At 44.3% G+C, this 21430-nt stretch overlaps 1 protein-coding gene across 1 annotated transcript in view; it reads right to left on the bottom strand.

The window, feature by feature from the left end:
- Nucleotides 1-21430, bottom strand: part of Iqgap2 (IQ motif containing GTPase activating protein 2) — a 283844-nt gene that overhangs the window by 231349 nt on the left and 31065 nt on the right. The window lies entirely within an intron of this gene.

The raw sequence follows: 21430 nt of genomic DNA, 5'->3' as shown, positions 1-21430 counted from the left end.
TCAGGGTTCCCTGCCCTGTGGAAAGTCCAAGGTCCTCCCCCCCTCCGTCCAGGTCTAGGAAGGTGAACATCCAAACTGGCTAGGCTCCCACAAAGCCAGAACATGAAGTAGGATCAAAACCCCGTGCCATTGTCCTTGGCTTCTCATCAGCCCTTATTGTTCGCCATGTTCAGAGAGTCCGGTTTTATCCCAAGCTTTTTCAGTCACAGTCCAACTGGCCTTGGTGAGCTCCCAATAGATCAGCCCCACTGTCTCAGTGGGTGGGTGCACCCCTCGTGGTCCTGACTTCCTTGATCATGTTCTCCCTCCTTCTGCTCCTCATTGGGACCTTGGGAGCTCCGTTGTTTTTATGATATTTAATTGTGTGTGTCCACACGTGCCCATGTACCTGTGTGTATGCACATATGTGCCTGTATGTGGATATGTGTATGTGTGTGCAGGTGCCTGCTAAGAAAAGAGACATCAGATACCTCTGGTAGAGTTACAGGCACTATGTACTATGAGTCACCTGACATAGGCTCTGGAAACCAAACTTAGGTCTTCTGCAAGAGCAGTATATGATCTTAATTTTTGAGCCACCTCTCAGGCCTCTGGCCTTTATGTAGTTTTGGGTTTGCTTGTTTGTTTGTGGGTTTTGTTTTGGTTTTGGTTTAGATTTACTGATTTTCTTTTATGTGTATGGGTGTTTTCCTGCTTATATATCTGTGTACAACATGAGTGTCTGGTGCCCACAGAGGCCAGAAAAATACATCTGATCCCTTGGAACTGAAGCTACAGGTGTTTGTGAGCTGCCATGTGGGTGCTGGAAATTGAACCCAGGTCTTCTAGAAGAGTAATCATTGCTCTTAACTGCTGAGCCATCTCTTTAGCTGCATAGTATTATTTTTAACAGGATAAAAATGGGTCAGAAGTTAAGGGTTGACACCATCAGAGTGACACAGCAAATAGGTTTCAGTAGTAGGATTCGATGAAATTCAGACAGCTGCGAATCAATTAGAGCCTGGCCTGCTAGCCACACCATCCGTAACAATACTCTAGAAGGTGTCTAGTGGCTAAGCTTGGAAGCGGTAACCTTATGATGTACCCTAGAAATTCTGGGGTTGAACACTGAACACACAAGTATTTGTCTCTTCTTAATCCCCGAGGGAATTGTTACTTCTCATCCAACCCCAAATACCAATGAGTCCTACTGTAGAAAGAACAGAGTCTCTAAGACATCCCCCTTGCTACTTACAACCTTTCTGGTTAATAGGTGTGTAAAAGGCAAAACTAAAGGAGATAGGAAGGAAGTCAAGTTTACAAGCCTACACAGTTTATGCTAATACAGGCTTAGTTTATTAACTCGAACACCATGTCCTAGAATTTCTGTGGAGAACACAGACTCATAATTTCCTGACCGCATTTCTTCTGCCCACAGCATCCAGATATCACTTCACCAAAGCCTTCCCTGTTTATTTGCATAACAACATTGCTTTCTCATAGAAAGGGCCCATCCTTTTGTGTTTTCAGGTTGGTAATTACAGTTGGTCAATTTTACACATGTGTTCATGTGGGAGAACAAGTGTAGCCCTGTGTGAGTGAGAACTCATGACATGAGCAAGGCCGTGTCAAGGACCCCATTGTCTCAGGTCCATGGGAATGGCAAGGCCTTCCCCTGGTCGAGTATGGATGTTCACATGCACAGAAAATGTCAACCACAGCGTCCTCCTCCCTCCTGGATGACTGCATCATCTCCATCAAAGCAAACAGACCACCCGACTCTAGTTCTGCTATCCCTGTGCTTGCATTTCTTTATTCAGATCGCCCCAGTCCTGATGAGGTCAATCCTACAGCTGTGCAGGCTGGGGCAGGACTGCTAGTCACGGCAGAAATGGGAGCATCTGCAGACTCTATGAGGAGCAGGCTGATTCCAGACCTGTCCAATGAGGAGTAGATAACAGAACCTTCATGGAAAAAAGGAATTAAAGTCAAAATATGAATTCTTTTTCCTGCTGAGACAAGGTCTAACACTGCAGCTCAGGCTGTCATTAAACTCTTGATCCTTCTTCATCAGTCTTGCTCCTGTGCTATGGTAATAGGTATATACCAACCACACCCCACCAACATTCGAATTTTCCTACACCATGTACAATGCTAAGTACTTAAGATCCAAAGTTTATACCGAGCCCTCAAGGAACTCAAAAGAAGGGAGATTATATTTGAAATAGTATAAAATTTGGCAGGATATACCATAATTACAGAAATGTGCACTAGACACTTATTTACTGAGCGCCATCTTGACTTCAAGGTCTTAGGGAATGTGTTGTCTGTATTTTGTTTCAATTATACCGTGTGATTCTGTGAGCCAAGCAATTGCTCATTTAACAGACACACAGGCTGAAATGTCTTTAGCACAAGCAAAGCAAAAACACAAGGAGCAAACACAGTGGGACAGAAAGGAATAAACTGAACAGGAACTTGGGAAATGTGTGTGTGTGGATGAGAAAGAAAGGGATGCAGAAGAGGAGAGATGGCTGGAGGAGATGGGCAGCTCGGGCTGGATTGTTACAGAAGTGGTACCCAGAGGAGCAGGACTCTGAATGCCCTTACCCATCTGTTTCCCCAGTATCCTTTCCCACTTTCCACTATGACTTCCACTTCTTCGATAAGGACCTCATCCCAGACCAATGATACCAGGAAGGGACAGCAAAGGCTTTTACATTTGTCAAAGCATCTTTTTTCTTAATAAACTCAATCTCATCTAAATGTTATTGTCTGTCTGTTTACTTGGTAGTTTAATATAGTGCTGGAGATCAAAAATCAAGGCTTAGTTTGCATCCCTAGTTCCTGACCTGAACTTTAAAATAGTGCATTCCAGAAAAGTGCCAAGGCTTCCCAGCAGCCTTCTGAATTCTGTACTGCCCTGCAGGTGCCCAGGCCTTTCTCATCTTGCTGTCTCTTGCAGTAGGTGTCCTCCCCCAACCACACTGCTCTGCCACTCATTCACCTGTTGTGAGCAACACCTTCTTCAACAACGGTTCTCAGATGCCATCCCCTCTTTCTAAACTTTGAGTGGTGCCCTCTTTCCTACTGAAGAAAGTTCTAAACCAGTTTTCCTCTACCCCATACATGGAGCCTACACAGCTTAGTCCAGGTAAATACTGTATTCTAGGACCTTGCTACTCCCTTTCAGGGTCTTCTGCTACTCCCCTTCTCTCTTCCTGGGAAGCCATTCTCCCATCTTTGTGTGTGACAAGACCTCCAACAGCTACTGAGGCACGCACTTGTGGATTCCAGCATCTGAGTCCACCCCTCTCTTCCACACGTCAGATCACACCATTATCAGAGCACTCACCGGACAGGCCCCATGGGAGATCAGTCATGGCTCCCTCTCCAAACTGGTGGCTCTGGAAAGAAGGGGCTTGGTTTTGATTCAAGTTCCTATCTCCCTCACATCTGTGATGGCTCCTTACACAAGCAGCTCTCTGACATTTAGTGAAACATTATCTTCAAGTAAATCCTTCCTAAAACAGTTAACTAATACCCCATAACAAACTTACTTTGAATCAGATTATGATTTCTCTTATCTAGGTTCTTCCAAAAATGACATTTACAAAGGAAAACAAGCTGCTTGCAAGGTCTGGAAGCAAGGGAAAGAGTATGAAGACAAGGCTAATGGCAGAGTGTACCAGAGACTTGGGTTACCTGCCCTTTGAATGGGAGCCCCAGAATACCTCTCTTGTTAAAGGGCCCCTGGATTCTCCCCAGCCCCACTCTCTCCTCCTGCTATGGAGATGGAAGAGGCAGAAGAGAACTCTCAGCCCAGTTCTCACAGGAGAGAAAAACCTGTCATGGGCTTTTCAGAGAAGGTTCCACTTTACACTCACATATTGCCTTTACCATGTACTAAGATATCACATTCAATAGGACAAAAAAAATGTAAAATACTTGAATGAGCTTGTATCATAACATTAATATTATTGAGAGTGTCTGCTTCCCAGGCTGAAGTGACTCATTCATTATTCTGGTACTACTCTAGTCCTTTGTAATTGGTGGTCATTATTAGCTTTTCTTTTTAGTACAAAAAATATACAAAAATAAAAACTTAAAAAGGCAAAAAAAAAAGCTACCTGACATGCTATGATAGTCAGCTGTCCACTATAGTATCAACATACTGGAAACTAATCAACCTACACTTTGGGTCTCTGGTGACATGATATATCATGTGAGAGCCCATGGCAGGTGAAGGGTGTTTACTTCATGGGAGATGAAAAGCAAAAGAGACAAACAGGAAGGAGATGGGGTTCCTTCTGTTCAGGAACTCATTCATGATGACCTAACTTCATTCTATTAAGCCTCACCTCTTAGATTTCGTCACCTCCAGATAATACCACAGATAGTAGCCGAACTTCTAATACACGTGGCTTTGGGGGACATTCAAAGTCAAACCATCGCACATAGCCACATACCAACATCTAATGTTCAACTCCATCATTCCTAACAGATCCCTAGATAACCCATCACTTCCAATCTTCTATTTTAATAACAGCTAAAAGCGAAGAGTGTTTACTCTTTCTGACAGGATATTTTCATTTTGTGGTACCCTCAGATACACTCAAACCTGAAACCAACTTAACATTCCTAAGGGGTGTCCATCTCTAACAATCTCTAACCTGTATGTGAGTGCTAGGGTGCCACTCAAAAGGTACACTCCCCAGCTTCAACCATCTGTCTAGAAGAGGCAGAAGCCTCCTGTGACCTTTCACCCTCAGACACTCTAGGAAGAGTTGGGGTAGAGATCCCCAGTTTCTACCCCAACTACTTCCATAACCACCTTCTCGGGACCGCTGCTGAGAACTCCTAGGCTCTGCTATAGCCCTATCCATGAAAACAAACAAATAAAAGCAAAACACAACTTACAAACACACACACACACACACACACACACACACACACTGTTTTAAATTAAAATTGCAGCATGCTGAGCATCGTTGATGGCATCAGATCTTCAAGTCTGAACACAACGGCCACTTCCTAACTGTCCTAACACAAGTTGGCCTCTCTCCCAACACTTCCAGTATTTTAGTTCAGTTTTAAAAATTGATTGATTGATTTAATATGTATGAATGTTTTTCTGCATGTATATATATGCACCACATTTAGTAGTGCCTGAGGCCATAAGAGGGTGTCTGATTCCCCTAGAACTGGAGTCATAGATGGTTGAAGCCACCATATGAGTGTTATAAACTGAACCCGGGTCCTCTCGAAGAGTGGTCAGTGCTCTTAACTGCTGAGCTATCTCTGCAGCCCCAAACTACCGATATTTTAATAATAAACTCAGAGAAGACATATTTTAAGTCATGGAATCCAGAATACATCTCATATGTTCTCCCATTCAAGTACTAACCAGTCCTGACCCTGCTTAGCTTCTGAGATCAGACAAAGGACTGGAGATGACTCAGTGATTAAGAGCACTGACTGCTCTTCTAGAGGTTCTAGATTCAATTCCCAGAACCCACATGGTGGCTCACACCAGTCTGCAACTCCAGTTCCTGGGCTTCTGACACCCCCACACAGACATAGATGCAGGCAAAACACCAATGAATATATAATGAAATAAAAATAAATTATAAAAAAAGAAATAAGATTATATGTTCTCTAAAAATATTTGGTAAATAACCTCTTATCGGGAAGGCTAATAAAAGAGTCCCAAATATCTGTACGAAGTCAATTTACTTCTGCCTGTTTGCAGTGAGGAAAAGAGTGTGAAGCTGCAAGCACAGAGGCAGCCATCCTATAGGTATCCTCCACTGATGCTTAGTTAGTGTGCTTACGCCAAAACACCAGGCTGTGCACCAGACAAACAGAAGGGCTTTCCCTCTGGGCTCCGCCATATCCAACCTCTTCCTTCCAACTTTCCACATACCTGGCCCACTGCCCCTCTCACCAGACACTTCACCTGTCCCCCTTCAGGGTGGAGAAGGCTGCGATGACCTGCTACCCAAGGGGAAGCCAAGGTTATGGGATTGAGAAAGTTTTTGCAGCCAAAGCAGACGCTTTTGGACCCCGGAGGGTGCCCCAAAGACCTTTGCTCTACTCATTGCTCAGTGACTTCTGATAAGAGCTCTTGGCATGAACAACAGTCCTGCCATTTAAACAATCATCACAAAGCTAATAATTCACGGCAGGTATGACTTTACTGCCTACAAAGCATTTTCCCACATGTTACTTATAGGACCTATTGCTTATTAATAAGGAAGCCAAGGTCAGTAAGGGGGAAAGGACGGCCCATGACTATTCTAGGGCCAGTAACACACTCAGGGCTGGAAGTGACATCATCACCAAATGAAGAGTTCCCACCAAAGCAAAGGAACCCATCATTCAAGTAACTCCAGAGTTCAGAGTTCATTTCATTTGGAAACAATTTGGCTATCCGTGATTTCCTCTGAGGTACTTCTTCCTTCGCAGCCCTGAACCCCCTAAGGAACATGACTTCGCGGAGGAGAGTTTTCTCGGGTATTAGCAATTCACCAGTGCCATTAAGATCACTGGCCGGCTGGCTTGGTTGGCTAGAGAGCGGTGCAAATGAGAACATAATGCCATTAATAAAATCAGCTGACACTGGCAAGAGATGGAAACAATCACAGTCTATGGCAGTCACATGACAGAGATTACAAAGAGGCAGAAGAAGCAGAACCAGAAAGAACTGCGAGGCAAGACGTGGAAATAGAAGTGTAAGAAGAAGAAGGAAATCGGAGTCAAGTGCAAAGAACGCCCACACAATCCAACATAAACTAGCTCAAGACCTATCCTTCGGTAAGGTGTGGCCATGGTTAAAGACCTCTTCCCACTACCTGCTTCCTTCACACAGATACCAAGGCCACCGTATTCTCGTTAATCCATCCATCTGTTCGCAAATATTTGAATGGCTGCTTGGTGCCAGCCTGTTCGGATACAAAGTATGACTCACAAGGTCTCTTCTGGAATTTTTATTAGAGTTACACAATTGAGATTTGGCATAATGACAAGGTGCTTGAGTTTGGGAAATATACTCAAGGGAGGGCTGGCAAGAGAAACGAAAGCCCTGGCTGGCTCCATGGTATTATCTAGGGTGTATTCCTTTAAGGAAAAGCAGATTAGAAGCATGACGGGAATAATCAATTCCAAGAGGTACACCCACCATTTAGTATTTTAAGTACACATTGTTATTCTTGGTGACTCAAATTCTCTACAAAGAATCCTAAATATCCTCAGGTATGTAATGCAGCTGGGTGTGGAACCATCGTCTATGGCTTGGGAACTGTGTGGCCTTAAAGAGAGTACCTAAATCAGCAATTCTCAACCTGTGGGTCGCGACCCCTTGGAGGGGGTACGGAAAGAGCCTTTCACAGGGGTTGCACATACCAGATAGTCTGCATATCAGATATTTACATTACAATTCATAACAGTAGCAAAATTACAGTTATGACGTATCAATGAAACTAATTTTATAGTTGGGGTGTCACCACAAAATGAGGAACCCTTTTAAAGGCCACAACGCTGAGAAGGTTGAGAACCACTGACCTAAATGGATATGACTCAGTATCAATGTTTAAGGACTGGTCATAGGAGGTAGCCTACACTGATACCCAGAGAAGACACTAGAAAATAGAATTCAATCTAAGGTCCTGGGGGCAGAGACACGAGGATGGGCTGAAAAGACAACAGAACCAAAAGGCCAACGCTTTAAGAAAGCTGACGCATTGAGGAAATGTGACCTGTGGAAAATTCTGGTTTCTTGCCAGCTCCCGGAAGCCTTTCATGGCTACCTAAACTCTAAAGGACCCTATGATCAGACTTCCCTAAACTGGATTTCCTTTTGAAAAACAGACGAGCTTGGGTTTGTGGTTGTTTGTGACCCTAACTAGAGTTCAAGGTGGTAATGAAGGTGGAAAACCAAGGGGTTTGAAAGCCTGGAGGCCGCACCAAGTCAAGGGAAGGCTGGGCGTATAGGTGGCAGGCCCAGATCCTTCGTCCTCTCTATGGAGGGCCAACAAAACAGCAGAGACTCGTATGTCAGAACTTGGACTTGAAGGCAGGGGCAACAGGTCCTTCCAGTCCTCATGTTACCAAGTCTTCCGCCGAGAGAAAGTGAGGGAAGGTGAACTTTATTTAAAACCTGCCTTGTACACCATTCCTGGAATTTCTCCCCATCACACATTTCTACGATCTTTCCAATGCTGCAAGTCAGCACCAATCCAGGGCCATTTAGTTTAGGCAAAGCTTTAAGAGACTCTAGGCCCATAGTATAATAAGAAAAACTCCGAAATTGTCAAATTTAGCATTGGAAGTATTTCTGAGATGAGGCACGACTAGGCAATGATGGTAAGTGAGCTACCAACACCAAGGCTATACCAACAAGGGGCGTAATTTCTTCTCATTCTAATGTCACTGGGGTTCAGAGGCATTAAGAAGTTCCGAGTGCCTATGTTATATCTAAACAAGCAAATGGAAAAGGAAATAGTTCAGGTCTTAGGAAAATAATTGATCCTTTTCTGGAAATACGGTTACACTGTATAAGATGCACAGAGGAGGTCAGACATAATGACAGCACATGACTGCTATCCCAGCAACTAACTTGGAGTTGAGGCAGAAGGATCATGTGCTACACATTGAGCCCAAGGCCTGCGATACATAGCAAGGCCCTGTCATTAAATAACTCTCTCTCTCTCTCTCTCCCTCCCCCTCTCTCCTTTCTCCTCTCTCTCTCTCTCTCTCTCTCTCTCTCCCCCCTCCTTTCTCTTCTCTCTCTCTTCCCCTCCCCTCCCCCTCTCTCCCTTCCCCTCTCTCCTTTCTCCTCTCTCTCTCTCTCTCTCTCTCTCTCTCTCACACACACACACACACACACACACACACACACACACACGGAGCAGGAAGGGAAGAAAAGGGAGGGAGAGACAGAGACGCAGAAACAGAGGGAGGAGAGTTCTTAGATACAACTCATGCCAAAGGGCCCAACATTTAATGCAAGCATCACACTTAATTACTTAGGTCTGAAAGGCAAAACCCAGGGCTCCTTTTCAGAGTAGACATTTATTACTAATTCTTTTTTTTTAATATTTATTTATTTATTATGTATACAATATTCTGTCTGTGTGTATGCCTGCAGGCCAGAAGAGGGCACCAGACCCCATTACAGATGGTTGTGAGCCACCATGTGGTTGCTGGGAATTGAACTCAGGACCTTTGGAAGAGCAGGCAGTGCTCTTAACCTCTGAGCCATCTCTCCAGCCCCTTATTACTAATTCTTAGACCAAAGAAAAATTCCTCTTGTCCACTGTAAGTCTAAACAGAATATCTAACTTTTTCCAGAATTTAGAAACCCAAGGAGGATTGTGGCTGTGTTAAGGTGCATCGGGATGAAAAAGGGAGTCCTGAGATTTTGCTCAGTTTGGGAGAAGACCAAAAATCAATGACTGCTTGATTTGGGATTATTTACTAATATTTTTTATTTGAATAATGGCAATTTTCGAGAATATTTTAGGAACCAAATCACCTCTGGCTGCCAGGAAGGCCCAGGGAATAATCCAACTGGCTACTGCCTCCTCTCCACACCCCATCACCCAAATTCCTCACAGATCACAGTGATGAAGAGGAGGGTGTTGAGTTTCGAGGAGCTATGCTGAAAGCTAAGAATCCAATTTTAGAGGGCAATTTCAAATCTAAACAATGGGAAGGGGTTTAGCTCACCTCTACTCCATATGAGCCCCTTGCTTATGGGGTTCATGGCAAAAGATCTCAAATTATTTAGATCCAGTCCTAAGATGATGCTTTCTGCTCTCTATAAATAATGAATAAAGGCCCAAAGGACGACTCGATTTAATGCCCCATTAAGAATGAGGCTAAGTTAGAACCACTAAACAAACTTAGCAAGTTAAATAACAATGGTCTCTTGAGCTGATCCCAAGAAAGCCACTGCTAACATCTTGTTCCTGTTCTTTCGAAAGCTACCAACATGATGTACATAGTGTTACACCCAGCACTGGGGAGCTTGAGACAGGAGCATTTGGTGTTTGAGAACCATCCTAGGCTACATGGCTAGTTTTATAATAGTGTGGGATAGATGGTAAGACCCTGCCTAAAAAACAAGGAAACAGATAGCTATTCCACACATTTAAATAGCATAGGATATTTCCACAAAGCTGAAAGATCTAGAAGACAGTCATGGTCTGTTCTTCCCTTGATTCATGGAAGAAAGCAAATAAATAAAGCACAAAGGGAAGAAGACAATTTTTTGGTTCTAAATGGATTTCTTTCCATGTGTGCATATGACAGCCTGAGGCAGTCTATATTCTTTCTTCCCCTGTGTGTGTGACAGTCTGAAGGTTGTGTTCTTTTTTTCCCTGTGTGTGTGACAGTCTGAAGGTTGTGTTCTTTTTTCCCCTGTGTGTGACAGTCTGAAGCTTGTGTTCTTTCTTCCCCTGTGTGTGACAGTCTGAAGGTTGTGTTCTTTCTTCCCCTGTGTGTGACAGTCTGAAGGTTGTGTTCTTTCTTCCCCTGTGTGTGACAGTCTGAAGGTTGTGTTCTTTCTTCCCCTGTGTGTGACAGTCTGAAGGTTGTGTTCTTTCTTCCCCTGTGTGTGACAGTCTGAAGGTTATGTTCTTTCTTCCCCTGTGTGTGACAGTCTGAAGGTTGTGCTCTTTCTTCCCCTGTGTGTGACAGTCTGAAGGTTGTGTTCTTTCTTCCCCTGTGTGTGACAGTCTAAAGCTTGTGTTCTTTCTTCCCCTGAGTGTTTATTATAGTCTGAAGGTTGTGCTCTTTCGCATTAGTTATTTTTATGCACACATGAAAATAAAAACACAGAAATGATTAACACTTAGTAAGGCAACTCTTCATGTTTGTTACCTCTTTGTCTCTACATTCCTCATTAAATAGGAATTCCATTCTCTGATGTCCTGTTAGAAAATAAACTGAAGAGAGGCCAGGTAGTGTGGGCTTGGCTCATTCAAGATTATAGAGAAGTAAGGTAGTGTGGGCTTGGCTCATTCAAGATTATAGAGAAGTCAGGTAGTGTAGGCTTGGCCCATTCAAGATTATAGAGAGGTCAATGATACAGGAAGTGGGACAGCTTTGACTTCAAAGTTCACAGCCTTTTGTTCCTCGGTAGAGCTGCTGCCTGCCAGCATGGAGCACTGGCGCCTATCACTCATAGTTACTGCTATCTCCCTAATCAGTAGACAGATGTATGTGACTTTATGGTTCCCACTGAGAACAATATAAAACTAGTGCTATACTAAGAAGATCAAAGGCTAATTTCTCAGAGGTACAAAAACCTCAAACATAGGCTGACAAAAAAAAAAAAACCCTGAAGATAATATTTAGGATTGAAGCCAGACAAAAAGAAGGCAAGAACTGTGACAAGACATGGCATGCCAAATCAACAAAGCAAGGTCATTCATATGACCCATACATCTGCAGAAGGTATAACACATTCGAGAGAATGTAACTTTTCAAATCTGAGGCATCCTTCTCTGTGCTATGCCCATCTCTCTCCAAAGGTGTAAATCTGCCTCACCTAGCAAAAATTGCTAAACGAAAGGGCATGTGGCTCAGCAGAAGAAGGGAAATGATTTGGGGGTTGAAAGTATCTTCAAGAGTGTCGTACTCAGTCAGGGACGAATACTGGACACTCATTTCCTCATCTATAAAACAAGGTTAATGCTACCTACCTTATGAAGCTATTGTATAAGTATCACACTCACACACACATGTACACATGCACACAATACACTATATATGTATGTACATATGAATATGAGACATAGGGTCTCACTATGTCAACCAGGCTGGTTTTGAACTCACAGTGACCCACCTGCCTCTGCCTCCCAAGGGCTGGGATTAAAATAAAGGTTCAAGACAGCACACCTGGTCTAAGAATCATAGTTTTTCAGACTTTTACTTTTGGAATGGGAAGAAGGAAAGAGCCAGAGGATGAGGAGAATGCTGTGAACTGCCGACTTCTGAACATGACAGAGTTGTCTCGCCCATGATCTCACAGCAGTACTGGGTACTTTTAAATTAATAGCTACATTATTATATAAGCAGTCATTAAGTAAACAATTTATAAATGCAAAAATGATTCACGGCTACCAACAGATTATTCTATGAGCTCATTTTTCAAGAGTAATTACAATTATATTCAGTGCTCTTACTTGGTGACGTTAACATCTGTCTCCCACATAACTTGCAAACAATGTACTTGTGGTGGTTTGAACAAGAATGGCCCCTATAGCTTTGAATACTTGGACCCCAGTTAGTGGAACTGTTTGGGAAGGATTAGGAGGTGGGGCCTTGCTGAGAGAGGTGTGTCTCTGAGGGAGGGCTTTGAGCCCATGATAGTCCTGATTATCTTTCTCTGCCTCCTATTTGAATTTAAGGATGTAAACTCTCAGCTCCTGCTCCAGCACCGTGCTGCCTGGCTGCTGCCACACTCCCTTCCATGATCATCATGGACTCTAACCCTCTGTAACTGTGAGCCCCAAATTAAATATTTTCTTTGGAAGTTGCCTTGGTTCATGGTGTTTAGTTACAGAAATAAAAAAGTAACTAAGACGGTATTTAGAGGTATAAATAAACACCCACAAGTTTAATTCCACACATCTACACACATACTAAATATATATTTTGTGTATATTTTACATAGAGGTATATAATGTTATATTACATGCATTGTAATTAAGCTGAAAGCCAATAAGGAAACGTCAAAATATAAGCAGAATGTTTCCAAAAAGGCAGCTCCAAGATTTTTTCATATATATTTATATATACATACACACACTCTCAGATGTCTTCTAAAAACTCTATACCATTGTCTATACCATTGGCATATAGCCTTTTAGGATGTCAATATTAGAAATAAAAACCCTATTGTAAAACTGTTCATCTATGGAAAAGTAAAGTAAGGATGAAGCCCTAGTGACAAGTATGGTCCAAAAAAGCAACTTTCCCACATCTAACCATCTGAACTTCCAGAAAAAGATTTCAGTCACTCAGAATGTGCAATGAATAATTTGTCCACTTTACAGTGCAAAGAAAGGCAATGGCGGAAGTTGCAGGCAGCAGAGAAGACATGATCAGAAGATGACCATCATGGAGATGTCCTTTCGTGGCTCTACTAGAAGGCCTAACTGCCTGGAGAAAGGCTAGAGTGGTAAGCCCAAGACAGAAAGCAGGTGGGGAGGGACAAGGGAGTGAAGTGAATGGAAGGGGGTGCGATCTGAAGACTCCAGAAAAGGCTGCAACAAGCCTGTGCAACAGGACACGCTGGGAGTCTAAATTCCAGGAGAAAGAAAAACATGGTGAGCTGTGGATGGATAGGATCTGCATGGGGAGGGAAGGGTGAGGAAGAGTGCCTGGGTAGTTACAGGGTAAGAAAAAGGAAGCCAGCAAGTAGCAGCCAACTCATTTTGTGACTTCAGGTGGTGGAGGTAGAAATGGCACATGGCTCTGCACCAGAGTCACCCAGTGTGCCATATGCATAGAGACAAACTTGTATGATTAAGGGGAAGAGATACGGATGCATCCCACTGTTTTAAGGATATACTAAGGAACCAACTAAGCATTGAGACCTTCATTTGGAGGAGAAGTGGAGTCTCACAGGCAGTGAGGAGACTTCTGGACGCAGAAGGGCTCTACTAGTGCAAACATATGCTGTTTGTTAGTGAGCAAATTCGCACCTCATCTAGGGCAGTGGACTCTTAAAATACTGCCAAAAAAATCCAGCCCTCAAATGCGCCATACCATGCAAATGGGAACTTGTTGACAAACAGTCATGGAGCAAAAATAGATTTCAACATGACTACACCCTCAACCAATGCACACCGGGCTGGGCTGGCTCTCAAGACCCAGGAGCCTCTCCAGGCAGCACAGATGTAGGATTTGCAGGAGACAGGGCTTTATTAGAAATCATAACACAAGGCAGCTAAGACCAGGCTCCAGCAGCAGGCGCTAGACCTAGCATGCCGAGCCTTTACTTCCATGGGGTCATATGTTTATAAAGTGCTACACTATGCATGAGCTCATATGACCAGACCAGCCTTCCGACAGGTGGGCAAGCTGCCTCCACTTGCCTAAGACAAAAATGGATTGGGTATTTTGTTCCATGGTCAGGGCTAGTTGATTACAATGCTGGCTTGTGTTTTTGAACCTCTCCCGGGTTTTTGTTTACTTCTCAATGTCCTTTGTGTTTCCAGTGGTTCGCCATTGGAGCAGGGCAAGCATTTTTATTGCTTTCGGTCATGAGCACAGGGAGCCAGAGGAGGACACAGAATGGTGTGGGGAGTTGAACTGGTAAGAATGGGTGAGGCTGGGGCTGGAGAGATGGCTCAGAGGTTAAGAGCATTGCCTGCTCTTCCAAAGGTCCTGAGTTCAATTCCCAGCAACCACATGGTGGCTTACAACCATCTGTAATGAGGTCTGGTGCTCTCTTCTGGCCTGCACCACAGACAGAACATTGTATACATAATAAATAAATAAATATTTTAAAAAAAAGAGAAAAAAAAAGAATGGGTGAGGCTCACGTGCAATTTGCAGGCTCAAGAGAATGCATATAACCTTTGACTGTGTAAACTACTTGGAAAACATACAGATGACACGGAGAACACTCTCTCATGGGAAGGTACTTCGGTGACAAATCTGTAGACATTCGAGGTTAAGCTTATTCTAACAGGCCGTACACCACTGTACTCAGAAAGTGGATGGTCCCAGGTTTTGGAAAATGAATATTCTTGTAAGTAGAAGGCAAACGCAAAGGCTTTCAGATAGTCTGTTGCTTCCTCAAAGCACCGAGTCCTTCCAGAGTGCTGGATGCAGCACACAGAAGAATTCCACCACCTTAAATACAATACATACTGCTCAGCCCCAGGCTCAGTCTGAAGATGTGCCCCATCTCCCCCAGGCGCTGCTTTCTTGGCTGAAGACAGAACCACAGTGCTGTATGTAAATGCCCCCCTCACCAAGTGTCTACAGCAGCCCAGAGGAGACAGCCAAGCTCCAAGCTTCCTCTGAGTATCAGCCATGAGTCCCTCAGAGGACTTGAACACAATTTCAGAATTAAGTCATTGTTTCTACTCCAGACACTCGAGCCCTGCCAGCATTTGTGAAGCAGAAGTATCCACAATTACGGAGCCAAGCAGGGATGGAAATTTTTTCTTATTGATGGTCTCCTAGGTGCAAAATGTTGGAAGAGAATCACAGAGACGCAGTGTTCAAACTCATTCCAAATGCCTTATAATTAAGGCTGATAGACGCAGCACAATGGATGTCTTTTGGTCCAAGGCAAAGTTCCTAACTCACGGCTTAATAGTCTTAATAGTCGGAAAGCACTTCAGCAGGGTGTGCAAAGGAGTGGGGTGGGAAGAGTCTGGCAGGAACTGGTTTCTAATCCAGCAGGGGAAGGCACAGCATTGCACAGGGGAGGAAAGTTACGTGGCTCCTTTGGAAAAGATACAAAAGAACTACAGCACAAAGACAGGGAACGCCAAGGGAACAAGAGCCTGCTCCGTGATAGGATGAATCTGAGCGGGTTTTCTTGATGAATGGAGTGTGAAGTCAGGCTCCAAGGAGGGAGGGGAAAGGAACTGGGTGGGAAACATGCTTGGAAGGCAGGCATGGTGGTGGCTCTTGTCTATAATCCCAGCGCTCAGGAGGTGCAGCAGAATTCTGTTCAAAGTCAAGAGACTATGTGCAGCCAGGGCTGTCCGGCAAGGCCTAACCAAAAAGGAAAAAAGAAAAGAAAAGAAAAATGGAGAAGTGGTGGCAAGAATGAGAAAACCATGCTCTGAAGGTTTAACTGGGTGTGGGGTACACACATTAATGCCAACACTTGGGTGTGGGGTACACACATTAATGCCAACACGGGTGTGGGGTACACACATTAATGCCAACACTTGGGTGTGGGGTACACACATTAATGCCAACACGGGTGTGGGGTACACACATTAATGCCAACACGGGTGTGGGGTACACACATTAATGCCAACACTTGGGTGTGGGGTACACACATTAATGCCAACACTTGAGTGTGGGGTATACACATTAATGCCAGCACTTGAGTGTGGGGTACACACATGTAATGGCAGCACTTGAGTGTGGGGTACACACATTAATGCCAACACTTGAGTGTGGGTTATACACATTAATGCCAACACTTGAGTGTGGGGTATACACATTAATGCCAACACTTGGGTGTGGGGTACACACATGTAATGCCAGCACTTGAGTGTGGGGTACACACATTAATGCCAACACTTGGGTGTGGGGTACACACATGTAATGCCAGCACTTGAGTGTGGGGTACACACATTAATGCCAACACTTGGGTGTGGGGTACACACATGTAATGGCAGCACTTGAGAGACAAGAGGCAGTACGATCACACATTTAGGCCTAGCCTGTGACACTTAGTTGAGACCTTGACTCAAAAGGAAGAGGAAGAGGAAAAAGTGGAGAGAAAGAAAAGAAAAATAATCAAGAAGTGGGAAACGAACGGGCTGGAGAGATGGTTCAGAGGTTAAGAGCACTGACTGCTCTTCCAGTGGTCCTGAGTTCAATTCCCAGCAACCACATGGTGGCTCACAACCATCTGTAATGAGATCTGGCGCCCTCTTCTGGCATGTAGGCACACATGTAGGCAGAGCACTGTATACTTAATAAATAAATCTAAAAAAAATAAATAAATAAAAAACAAACTTCAAGATGCACTTTTGTTCCTTCATTCCCAGGCTTCTGAGCTGTTTCTCTGTTTCCAGAGCTTGTTTAACAAAAACTGCCAAGGCATTCCGTACCTTCCCAGTTCTGACCAAAGTCTCTGAGCTTCCCAGGGCGGGAGCACAGAACTACGAAGGATACCGTCTCGCTGTTTCTAACACACGGTGACATGTGAGACGACATGACGACAGTGAGAAGACCAAGAGACATCAGCCCCAAACCAAGGGGTCAAGCAGAGCTTGAGTCCACTCTTCCATGTTCTTCCAACACAGATAACTCACCCCCCCACACACACTAACACATGTCTCTGTAACAGAACCATGTGTGGTTCCTGGAATGGTAATTATCACCGTTACTATTAATTTAAACACATGGCTCAGTGGGTAAAGCACTTGCTGTGCAAGGGTGAGGACCTGAGTTCGAATCCCCAGCATGGACGGCAAAGTCGGTCTGGAGGTGCGCAGTGTAATCTCAGTGCTGGGAGGCAGAGACAGGCAGATTCCAGAAGCTAGCTCTATAGCCAGTCCACCTGAAACAGGGAGCTCTAGTTCCAGGGAGAGACCCTGTCTCAAAAAGTAGGATGGAGAGCAATAGAGGAAGAAATCAGGCCTCCACATGTGCATGAACTAATGCAGGCACAAAGGCATGCAGCTGCACATGCACGTGCATACACACATGCAAAATGCATACATACATATATACTTAAAACAAACGTTTCATTACACGCATGCAAAAATACATACATACATACTTAAATGCTTCATTGGCCAGTATCCACAGTGCACTCCCTCACTTTTCACTGGCAACATGTTTGGAGTTGTATCCGTGGGAAGTGAGGCTGAAGGGAATAGCCCTTGATCTGGTCTTAAAATTTTGGTTCTCATTCCCTTTCCTAGCTCTTCCTCTACTGCCACCTCGATGCCTCCATCTGTGTGTAGCCTTTCCTGTGAGCACATTCTTCTGAATCATTCTAAACAAGGCTCTGAGTCGTTGCAGGCCCACCTGAGCCAACTGCCCTTCCCTCTTGCCATGAGGCCAGCAGGAGGAATTAGAGCCATGCTGTGAACGCTGAAGGACAGGGAGGAGAGCAACAAGCTAAAGAAAGGCTGTGAAAGTCAGGAGAGTCTTGTTGTAGAACTGAGGGCCTAAAATGGCCAGGGAGGTTCAGAGAATAGCGGACGAGGTTCTCTGGTAGTTTGAATAGGAATGGGCCCTGCAGGTTCACATATTTGAGTGTTTGGTCGTTACGGAGTGGCACTACTTGACAGGGATTAGGAGGTGTGGCCTTGCTGGAGAAAGTGTATCACTGGGGTGGGCCTTGGGGTTTTGAATTCTCAAATCAGGCCTAGCCTTTCTCTCTCTCTCTCTTTCTGCTGACTGGATTTTAATGTAGAACTCTTGGCCCCTTCTCCAGCACCATGTCTGCCTGCATACTGCCAGACTTCCTCCCATGCTGATAATGAATGAAACCTCTGAATCTGTAATTGAGCCCCAATTAAATGCTTTTCTTTATAAGAGTAGTTGTGGCCATGGAGTCTCATCATAGCAAAAGAACACTAACTAAATCAGGTTCTGTCTCCTTGATGCTCACACAGGCACAGACAAACCCAGTGTCTGTCAAAACACACACACACACACACACATACACACACACACCTGCTTCAGCCTGTCCTCTCTGCACAGTTTTTCTTATGCAGGAAGTAACCAAATTTCACTCACAAAATCCTACAACACTGGTTTGTTCCTCTGTTAGATATAGATCCAGACTTGAGAGAGCTTAATCATTTCTCCAGGTCAGAGCTGCCATATACTGGGCCCAGCCTATCAGTGGTTCCTGTGAGAGACTGAATTAAACTGCTGTCCTAAAAACAGGACCGAGTCAAGAACTGGGAAGAACTGAGATGAAGAAGATTATCTGAGACCACAGCTCAAAGCCCAGCTGGTATGACTATCTTCTTATTGGCATCACCAATCAATGTCTCAGGATTTAGTAATAAGAGCTCCCTGCCTGCAAACCCAGACAAGCCAGCACTGCCAGTGTGCCCTGTATACCTGTGGGCTGGGTGGACCTGCACACCACTGGTGCCTGGCAGGACGGTGGGATGGGTTTGAACAAACTTGACACCCAGCAAACCATGTTTCAACTGCTCAAGTCACATCAGGCTATATACATGCAGGGGATTAGCAAACTCAACTAGAAGGTAGCAATCCCAGGAAGCTCTTACCCCAGCCTCCTGAGCCATCGACAGGGCCTCCAGCACCTGGTTAGCAGTGACATGACCTCTTCACACACCAGTGCCCATGGGACCCAGAGTTCACAGAGGAAGGAAGCACACCAAGAAGAAAATGTATGAGCCAAGAAAGAACCACAACTCTCTTAGGTCATCGGTCTTTCCCTTGTTCTTTCTCAGGGCTAGACTCCCTTCAAGCCGCGTAGTTGAGGCTTGCTATGCCTTGAGTTTTACAGTGACTTACAGTGTAAAGTCTTTCCAAGTTATAGATAAAACTGAACAAGACCATTCTTCACACACTAGTACCCAAACCAAAGGGCCCTTTCTGTTCTACCTATCTTATCATGAACTTATTACCTGTAACTTGCTTTTCTCCTTCAACGCAGGGAGCTCTGAGTGTGGAGTAGGGGTGGGGAGCTCTCAGCCCTGGGAGAGGCTAAGCGAACCACAGGAAGAAGGCTTCTTTCTGGTACACTCTGTGCTGGCAAACATTGATGAACTAGCATGTGATTAGCCAGAGTTGGCTTAATCCAAATGTTTTACTCCTCCTCTCTCTCTTTAAAAAGATCAAGACAGCAAATCATCAGACACTGTTTCTATACATAAAATTACACATATAAAAAGGAAAGCAAGAAATAACAAGTATTGGCCAGGGTGTAGAAACACTGAGCCGTGTGTGTGTAATATAAAATGATGTAGCCTGTGGGGACAGCCTGCACACTCTTCATCAAAGTCAACATAAAATTGTCATTGGATCTAATGATCCCATCTCTGGGTATAGACCCCCCTCTCCAGAGGGTATCTGAACACTCATGGTCACAATGGTGATATCCAGAATAGCCCAAAGAAGGAAGCAATAGAAGTCCACAAGCAAGCATATGAACATAGTTTACTGCATACAGGCAATGGAATAAGTCCAAAGCCACACTACTCCATGAGTAAGTCTTGAGGATATTACCCTAAGAACAATAGGACAGTCATAAAAGCCAACTGCTGTATGATCAACTTAAATGAGGTACTTAGGGCAAATTCATAGAGACTGTAGTAAGTATAAGAGATGCTTCAAAGGGTCGGGGGAGGGGGACAGAGGGATCAGCGGTGCTAGTACTGTGTCAACTTAATGACACTTAAACATGGCAAAACTGGTACCTCAGTCTCCAGATGTCTCAATGTCTATATGTCAAATACCAACTTCTCCACAAATGCCAACTCATTTGATCTTCTCAGCTGCAAGGGAGGGTGTAGTAGTACCCTTGACTATCTTCTATCATCTCACTTGGAGCCTTACAGCCGACACTCAGCTCCAACACCGTGTCCTGAAATGCTGAGCAGCTCTTCACGATAGAGACCACCACGCCTGGTGGACAACCACCTATGTCACATAGAATCAGAACGAGAGAGCCCACTACTCCCACACCAACCAGAAGACACCAGACCCTCAACTCTCCGGACAATGAATTCAGTTGCTTTCAGTAATTTCACAGGACCATGGCCGCAAATTAGAAAGAGAAGAACTCTGGTCTAATTCTCTTTTTAAAACAAATGACTGTCACATGACACCGGGAAGGTATGCTTGCTTTCTCATGCTTCATTTATTAACATTGTCATATATACTGAAAAAGTTCACAAGAGAAAGAGCCCAGGAGGCCACAAGGATGAAGGTGCTACATTTGATAGGAGCCACACTGAATGGGTGAGCTGTGCTCTCTGGGTCTTACTTCACCGTCTGACAAATAGAAGGGCATTCTGTCTTCATTTTCCAATTTCTGATAACTTGAGTTTCTCATGCACAGAAATACTTTTAGAATGTAAAATGCTGTTCTCACAATTCCAGCCACCAGGAACGTAGGGACCAGGAAGACAGTTCAATTGCTAAGGTGCTTGCCCCAGCACCGAGGTCAGAAGCTGGGCACTACAGTGTGCACTTGGAATCCCACTGTTCAGAGCGGAGACAGGTAGATCCCTAGGGTTTGATGACTAGCCTGTCTAGCCAACCAGTGAGCTCCAAGTTTAGAGAGTGACGTCATATCAAAAAACAACAAAAACCAAAACCACACACACACACATACACTAAATAAATAAACGTAAATTAGTTGGTTGACAAAGAGTTCAAGGATGATTACAGGTAGGCTCGCAAGCGTTGCTCCTGGAGGTCCACTCAGCCCTCATCCACTGTCGCTGAGCTCTCTAGAAGGCAGTGAGGACACAGACACAGAACACACAGTATTTCACTTCTGCTCCAATTAAATACCTTTCTCTCACTGTCAGCATTCTGTGACTCTCTCCCCCACACCACACTGGAACAAGACTACAGCCAGCCACACACAACAGAGTCATTGGCAATGTCTGCCCCTCTAGATAGGGGCTGCAAGCTCTCTGCCTTCTACAGTATATTTCATTTTATCATAATATTCAATAAGAACATTCTATTATGTAACCTCAGTACAATTACCCAAATCAGGAAATTTAATATT

This window comes from Microtus oregoni, unplaced genomic scaffold, assembly GCF_018167655.1.
Source record: "Microtus oregoni isolate MIOR12 unplaced genomic scaffold, Mior012 000014F_ref0000157, whole genome shotgun sequence".
NCBI lineage: Eukaryota > Metazoa > Chordata > Mammalia > Rodentia > Cricetidae > Microtus > Microtus oregoni.
The sequence above is the reverse complement of the archived record's forward strand: the minus strand, read 5'-3'. Positions and strand labels throughout refer to the sequence as shown.